Source organism: Malania oleifera, chromosome 1, assembly GCF_029873635.1.
Source record: "Malania oleifera isolate guangnan ecotype guangnan chromosome 1, ASM2987363v1, whole genome shotgun sequence".
Classification (NCBI taxonomy): Eukaryota; Viridiplantae; Streptophyta; class Magnoliopsida; order Santalales; family Ximeniaceae; genus Malania; species Malania oleifera.
Window position 1 is genome coordinate 66687796 of NC_080417.1, and position 9401 is coordinate 66697196.

The window sequence follows — 9401 nt, forward strand, 5'->3', positions numbered from 1 at the left end:
TGTGTGGCTAGTACTTGACATGACACGGCTTGGCATGGTTAGCGCATGACATGACACGACATGACATGGTTAGTGCAAGGCCTAGTGTGTTTGGCTTGTACTTGACATGACACGGCTTGACATGGTTAGTGCATGGCCTAGTGTGTGTGGCTAATACTTGACATGACACGGCTCGATATGGTTAGTGCATGACATGACACGCCATGACATGGTTGGTGCGTGACATGACACGACATGACATGGTTGCTGCATGATATGACACGACATGACATGGTTAGTGCATGACATGACACGACATGACATGGTTCGTGCATGGTTAGTGCGTGACATGACACGACATGACATGACATGGTTAGTGCGTGACATGACACGACATGACATGGTTAGTGCATGACATGACACCACATAACATGGTTTGTGTATGACCTGACATGACACGACATGACATGACATGACATGGTTAGTGCATGACATGACATGACACGCCATGACATGGTTAGTACATGACATGACACAATATGACATGGTTAGTGCACGACATGACAGGACATGACATGACATGACATGACATGACATTGTTAGTGCATGACATGACACTCCATGACACGGTTAGTGCATGGCCTAGTGTGTGTGGCTAGTACTTGACATGACACGGCATGACATGGTTAGTGCATGGCCTAGTGTGCGTGGCTAGTACTTGACATGACACGGCTTGACATAGTTAGTGCATGACATGACATGCCATGACATGGTTGGTGCGTGACATGACACGACATGACATGGTTCGTGCCTGACATGACACCCCATGACATGGTTAGTGCATGACATGACACGGCAGGACATGACATGACATGACATGACATGACATGGTTAGTGCGTGACATGACACGATATGACATGACATGACATGACATGACATGACATGGTTAGTGCGTGACATGACACGACATGACAATTTTAGTGCTTGAAATGACACCCCAGGACATGGTTAGTGCATGGCCTAGTGTGTGTGGCTAGTACTTGACATGACACGGCATGACATGGTTAGTGCATGGCCTAGTGTGTGTGGCTAGTACTTGACATGACACGGCTTGACATGTTTAGTGCATGACATGGCACGACATGACATGGTTAGTGCATCGCCTAGTGTGTGTGGCTAGTACTTGACATGACACGGCTTGACATGGTTAGTGCATGACATGACACGACATGACATGGTTGGTGCGTGACATGACACGACATGACATGGTTAGTGCATGGCCTAGTGTGTGTGGCTAGTACTTGACATGACACGGCTTGACATGGTTAGTGCATGGCCTAGTGTGTGTGGCTAGTACTTGACATGACACGGCTTGATATGGTTAGTGCATGACATGACACGCCATGACATGGTTGGTGCATGACATGACACGACATGACATGGTTGGTGCGTGACATGACACGACATGACATGGTTCGTGCATGACATGACACGACATGACATGGTTAGTGCATGACATGACACGACATGACATGGTTAGTGCATGACATGACACGACATGACATGATTCGTGCATGGTTAGTGCGTGACATGACACGACATGACATGACATGGTTAGTGCGTGACATGACACGACATGACAGGACATGGTTAGTGCGTGACATGACACGACATGATACGACATGGTTAGTGCTTGACATGACACGGCATGACATGACATGGTTAGTGCTTGGCATGACACGGCATGACATGACATGGTTAGTGCTTGACATGACACGGCATGACATGACATGGTTAGTGCTTGACATGACACGGCATGACATGGTTAGTGCAGGGCCTAGTGTGTTTGGCTAGTACTCGGCATGACACGACAGGGCATGACACGAGAGGGCATGACATGGTTAGTGCATGGCCTAGTGTGTTTGGCTAGTACTTGACATGACACGACATGACATGGTTAGTGCATGACATGACACTCCATTACATGGTTAGTACATGACATGACATGGTTAGTGCATGACACGACACGACATGACATGGTTAGTGCGTGACATGACACGACATGACATGACCTGACATGACATGGTTAGTGCATGACATGACATGACACGACATATCATGGTTAGTGAATGACACGACATGACATGGTTAGTGTATGACACGACATGACATGGTTAGTACATGACATGACATGACATGGTTAGTGCATGACATGACACTGCATGACATGGTTAGTGCATGACATGACACTGCATGACATGGTTAGTGCATGACCTAATGTGTGTGGCTAGTGCATGACGTGACACAGAATGACATCGTTAGTGCATGACGTTATACAGAATGACAAGGTTAGTGCATGACATGACAAGGTGTGCTAGTACATTACATGACACGACATGACATGACACGCCATGGCATGACACGGCATGACATGGTTAGTGCATGCCATGACTCGTCCTGTTCGGGTGCATGTCGGTATAATCGGTGGGCCGGGCCATTGGGTAGCATCATGGGGATAGGCAAGCTTCTTGGAAGGAAGCCATGATGCACCCTCCTTGAAGGCCCAACCACAAAAAAACCGAACCAACCCGCGCGCCGTGCACCGCTGCCTTCCATGGCATTTTTCTACCCTTCCCAGAGTGTAAAATCCAAAATCAAAGTACCCAAGGCGTCAAAATGGAACGCTCTACCTCCCCAAAAATTTTCATAATTTTTAGAATTTATTTTCTATTTTCCGTGAATTTTCTCTATTGTTAATTCAAAAATTAATAATAACTACACCGGAGCCCGGAAAAATCAGAAATTTTTTCTGGAGGTAGCCTTTACTATGACCTTCCCATAGTAGGAAACATCTCCCAAAAATTGTGCTCTCCCTTCATAAAACCGAACCAAACCGCGTGACATGCACACAAACTTCCTCAGAATTTTTCTTCACCTATTGGATTTAAAAACCAAGAAAAAAAGTTATCCATAACCTCATAATGTTATCCTCTACCTCTCCAAAAATTTTCATAATTTTATAAATTTATTTACTATTTTTCTTTAATTTTACCTATTTTTAATTCAAAAATTAATAATAATTACACCAGATCTCGGAAAATTCCAAAATTTTTTTTGGAGGTAGCCTCTATTATGTGCTTCCTATATGCAAAACATCTTTTCAAAATATTGACTATTTCTTAAAAAAATCCCAGTATGACTCCTCGGACAAGTTGATGTTTCCTTGTGCCAGATCCAAAATGGCATATAAAGCTCTTTAGGGGGGGGGGGGGGGAGGTGCTCAAGCACCTGTCAACGGTGGGCTGTCAGCATGGCCCTTCGTTGACATGCTCTGGGCATCGTTGACACTCATGTTGTCATTGTTGGGTCATGCGGTTAACCAAATGCTTATCGTTGACAACCATTCGTGGCCATGCGCGGATGTGTAGCGGGAATTATTGACATTCGGATTTGTCATCGTTGGGCCATGCGGTTAACCAAATGCTTATCGTTGACAACTATTCGTGGCCATGCGCGGATGTGTAGTGGGAATTGTTGACATTCGGATTTGTCATCGTTGGGTCATGCGGTTAACCAAATGCTTATCGTTGACAACCATCCGTGGCCATGCGCGGATGTGTAGTGGGAATTGTTGACATTCGGATTTGTCATCGTTGGGTCATGCGGTTAACCAAATGCTTATCGTTGACAACCATCCGTGGCCATGCGCGGATGTGTAGTGGTAATTGTTGACATTCGGATTTGTCATCGTTGGGCCATGCGGTTAACCAAATGCTTATCGTTGACAACCATCCGTGGCCATGCGCGGATGTGTAGTGGGAATTGTTGACATTCGGATTTGTCATCGTTGGGTCATGCGGTTAACCAAATGCTTATCGTTGACAACCATCCGTGGCCATGCGCGGATGTGTAGTGGGAATTATTGACATTCGGATTTGTCATCGTTGGGCCATGTGGTTAACCAAATGCTTGTCGTTGACAACCATTCGTGGCCATGCACGGATGTGTAGTGAAAATTGTTGACATTCGGATTTGTCATCGTTGGGCCATGCGGTTAACCAAATGCTTATCGTTGACAACCATCCGTGCCCATGTGCGGATGTGTAGTGGAAATTGTTAACATTCGAATTTTTGTCATCGTCGGGCTATGCGGTTAACCAAATGCTTATCGTTCATAAAACATTCGTGGCCATGCGCGGATGTGTAGTTGGCATTGCTGACATTCGGATTCGTCATTGTTGGGCCATGTGGTTAACCAAATCCTCATCGTTGACACAATTATTCGTGGCCATGCGCGGATGTGTAGTGTTTTATACAATTAAGCTATTTTATTGGTTTTATGATAGCCATTGATGCCTATGTTGTTGACATTGGATGTTGATTGCTTTCATTTAAAGCTAATATAATATCTTATTTGTGTTTACATGCATTCCCTATACTCTTTCATTCTTGAAGCATGTTCTCTGAGGAATTGTTGGTTATGTTGCTGTCGCGCCTAGCGGTGCTTCTACAATCCTACTTAATGTGTGTATATTTGCGTAAGGCTTTTTCCTAGTGAATTACATTGCATTTTTGTGGGTTTGTGGTCAAGTGTACGCGATGGTGTGTGAGTGGCCATTGGTTTGTGTGGGTTTGCTGGCTCTTTGCTTGTGCTGAGAACTGTACTCATGCATTCCTTTTCATTATTGCTTCAAGTGAATTGCTTCCTTAGGCAAAATATTGATTCCTGTGTTGCCTACCTAAGTTGAAGGAATTATCGATTGATGTCTCTATTTTTGCCATACGCCTCTTTTTGGGGTGTATGGTGAACCTAGAAGCAACCCCTACGATCCATGCATATGCTTCACTTGTGTGTCTTATGCTCATGGTTTGTTTGGGTTCAATTGCTCGTGCTCTTGGATACAGAACCTTGTGCGGGGATGGGGTTTACACTCCAATGTTCCCTTAACCAAGTGTTTATCACTTGATGCAATACACGACGACGACACTTGCTTTGATTGCCTTTTAGGCTCATACGGTGTCGGTGTCGATAAGGAATGCTACCTGGTTGATCCTGCCAGTAGTCATATGCTTGTCTCAAAGATTAAGCCATGTGTCACGGACCCCCAAAATGGGACTTAAGCAAGGGCCGTGTGGCACTCGTTGAGAGCTCTCCCTCGACAAGTCAGCCAACTCTCACACGTTCAAGCCTGCAAGCACGAGCACCAGGTGAGTCTCAATACTCAAGGAAAACAAGAAACAATAGGATTTCACATGAGCAATATATTCTTATACACCGAATAAGACTATAACAATCAGAGACATCATAATCCAAGGCAACAGAACACCACAATGAAAAGAACTACTTGTATTATTCATCTACAAGAGAATCACCATACAAGCGATAACACAGATATTCATATATTCATTCCAAATCCCTGAAGAATACAATTATAGTAGTATCTCACTCCCCCATTTTCCCCATTACATTGTCACACCCTAACATCCTCCCCCACTCAATTTATCGACGTCCTCGTCGATGTGTTGTAGACGGCCTTCTCACTCTTCTGATGTCGATGTAGATGTCGTTGACTACGAATTTCTGAAATCTTCAATCTTCTGTATGGTATGCTGAAGGTTGTCTGCTGTTTCCCAACTATTCTCTTCTTCCCCAGTCCTAACCACTGAACCAGAAATTGTTGTTGTTGACGACCTTCTAGATTGACAACTCTGTCTGCAATGATCTCCTGGACTTCTTTGGTGACAGGATGCCTTCTGGAAATTGTTGATCTCCTTAATTTTTGTCGGTGCGGATCTGCTTCATCTGTGTGGAATGGCTTTAAATTGCTTACATGAAACACGGGATGAACTGGACGTCTATGGCTTTTCATCCACTCGGGTTGCTCAAGCCGATAAGATGCATGTCCCACCTTTTCGATTACTTTGATTGGACCTTCGTAACGACGTAACAGCCTTTTATCCTTGCCACGAAGAAAGCGAAATGTCTCCGGTGGCACTTTTACAAGAACCAGATCTCCAGATTCAAATTGTTGTGGTCGTCTCCCTTTGTCAGCCCATTTCTTCATGCGCTTGAATGCTTTTTCTAACTGAGCTTGGGTGACTTCGATGTTTTGCAACCAATTTTTCGTGAATTGGTAGGCTTTTGGGCAATTTCCTTTGTATGGACCATCCAGAGTGTGTGGAAGAGTCGGTTGTTGACCTGTCACAATCTCAAAAGGGCTTTTATTAGTTGCAGAAGATTTCATAGAGTTAAAACAGAATTGTGCCGTGTCAAGTAAAGTAACCCAATTCTTCTGATTGGAGTGAACAAAATGTCGCAAGTATTCTTCCAGCATCCCATTAAAACGTTCAGTTTGACCATCTGTCTGTGGGTGATAGCTCGTGGAAAGATTAAGGTTTGAACCCATCAAGCGAAAGAGTTCACCCCAAAATCCCCCCGTGAATCTAACATCCCTATCACTAATTAAGCTTTCTGGAACACCCCAATATTTCACCACATGCTTGAAGAATAACTGAGCTGTCTTCTCTGCTGAACACGGCTTCGAGACTGGTACGAAAGTTGCATACTTTGAGAACCGGTCAATCACCACCAAAATTATGTCAAACTCCTCTACTTTTGGCAACGAGGAAATAAAATCCAAAGAGACACTCTCCCATGGCCTAGCAGGAACTAGCAATGGCTCCAATAAACCTGAGGTCTTCTTTCTTTCTACCTTGTCTTGTTGACAGATAAAGCACGTTTTAGTATAACTCATCACATCATCTTGCATATTTGGCCAATAGTACCCCTGTGTAATCAAAGCATGAGTTCTTCGCCATCCCGGATGACCAGCCCACAACGTATCATGACACTCTTTCAGTAAGGTTTTCCTCAAGTTTCCAGCTTTAGGCACATAGACTCTCCTGCCTTTAGTCATTATCAGTCCATCTTCTATCCAGAATTGTCGTGTCTTCCCTTCGTCTATTAGTTTGCTTAGTGACTGCGCCTGCTGGTCTGTACTTAAATGTTCCTTGATAAGATTCTTCAAAGGTAGCGCCACCCTACTAGTTGATAGATGACTGATGATTTTCAATGCTGCCAATTCAGTTTTTCTACTTAAAGCGTCGGCCACTTCATTCGTCTTTCCCACTTTATTTTCAAAAGCAAAATCAAATTCAGCTAGCTTCTCCTGCCAACGGGCTTGTTTTGACGTTAGTCCAGGTTGTGACAAAAAATGAGTAACTGCTACATTATCAGTTTTTACCACAAATTTGGACCCCAAAAGATAGTGCCTCCACACCCGAAGACAATGTACCACTGCAAGAAGCTCCTTTTCTTGTGCTGTATAATTCCGTTCGGCACCCGACAATTTTCTACTTTCAAAAGCAACTGGATGCCCTTCCTGCAAGAGAACTCCCCCTAATGCAAAGTCTGAGGCATCTACTTGCACTTCAAATGGTTTTGTCACATCAGGAAAGATTAGCACAGGATCTCCTACAATCTTTTCCTTTAATTCAACAAATGTTGATTGGCACTCTTTTGACCACCCCCATGGTACCCCCTTCCTCAATAAATTCGTTAACAATACAACTCTTCTAGAGTACCCCTCTATAAACTTTCGGTAGTAGTTGGCTAGACCCAAGAAAGATCGCAGTTCTCTAACGGATGTAGGTGCTCGCCACTCCTTGATAGTTTTTACTTTAGCTGAATCCATCCGAATCTGGCCCTCCTCAATGATATGCCCCAAGAATTTAATATGCTTTTGAGCGAAAGCACACTTCTCCCCTTTTACATATAACTGATTTTTTTTCAGTTTTTGAAAAACCTTTCGAAGATGATCTTTATGTTCTTCTAAGGATGCGCTGAAAACCAGTATGTCATCAAGGTAAACAACCACAAACTGATCAAGGTAGTCTCGAAAAACCTGATTCATTAGAGAACAAAAGGTAGCGGGTGCATTTGTTAGCCCAAAAGGCATGACAAGGAATTCAAATGCTCCATACCGTGTGACACAAGTGGTCTTCGGTTCATCTCCCTCAACAATGCGCACTTGATGATATCCCGACCTCAAGTCCAGTTTCGTGAAATATCTAGCTGTACTTAACTGGTCAAAAATATCAGCAATCAGTGGAATAGGATACTTGTTGCGCACGGTCACCTTATTAAGAGCCCGATAATCTATACACAAGCGCAAACTACCATCTTGTTTCTTCTGAAATAACACTGGGGCCCCAAAAGGTGCTTTTGAAGGCCGGATGAACCCTGCTGCAATAAGATCATTCAGTTGCCTTCTAAGTTCAGCTAACTCAGGCGGCGCCATTCGATAAGGGGCACGTGCTGGCGGCTTTACTCCTGGCAAAAGTTCAATTTCGTGGTCAATCTGTCGTCGAGGTGGTAAAACCCTGGGTAGTTGTTCCGGGATCACCTCCTTGAACTCTTCTAAGACTTCCTTAATCTCAAGTGGATATTTCCCTACTTCTGCATCTTTTGAGACTATTGGTAGAACCACGAAAGAAGATTCTCCCCTTTTTACTCCCTTTTTGAATTGGAAGGCTGAGAGCAACTTCCTCTCATCAAAATTGTTGTAGGCTGCGGGGACCGCACAAGGTGCACTTCCCATTATCACAAGACAATCCGCAGCTGGGATCGGCATTGAGTGTGTCACTTTAAGAAAATCCATCCCCAATACCACATCAAAGTCGTCAAGGGGTGCCACAGTGAAATCAACTGTTCCAGACCATGATCCCATTTGGCATGCCACTTTAGGTACCACCCCCACCGTGGTTAATGCTGGAGAATTCACTGCTTTTATCTTGCCCACATCTTTATCTACTTGCAATTCTAACCGTTGAGCTTCAGAATCAGCAATGAAATTATGGGTGGCCCCTGTATCAATCATGGCCCTGATTTTCTTTCCATTCAAAAGTAGATCCACATACATTAGTCCCTTCTCCTGAGACTTGTTGTGAATTACTTGACGCTCTAATGCCCCCAAAAATCTCAAGGCTCCCACCATATTTGGTTGTTCTTCTGGAATTGCTGTCGAGGTTTCGGTTTCCCCTCGAAGGGCCTTCATAGCATTCAAAGCCTTACGATCGGGGCACTCCGCCACTCGATGTGGTCCACTGCAAAGAAAACAAGAGATCGGTCGACGCTCTCCACCCCCTGTTCATCCGCCCCTCCACTCCCTATTCATGGGCGCTCTTTTATCTTTCCAAGAACTATTTGTCTCCTTATCCCTTCCCCCATTTGTGGGCTTATACACTTTGTTGGGACGGGAATCATTATTGGTGGATGTAGGGAAATTTCGCTTCCCAGAAGTATTTGAAAAATCATCCAACCGTTCAGCAGCAGCGAGGGCAGAAGAGAGATCACCAGCACCTTGCCGACGTATTTCATTTCTTGGCCATGTCTTCAAACCCCGAAGAAAATGAATCAGTT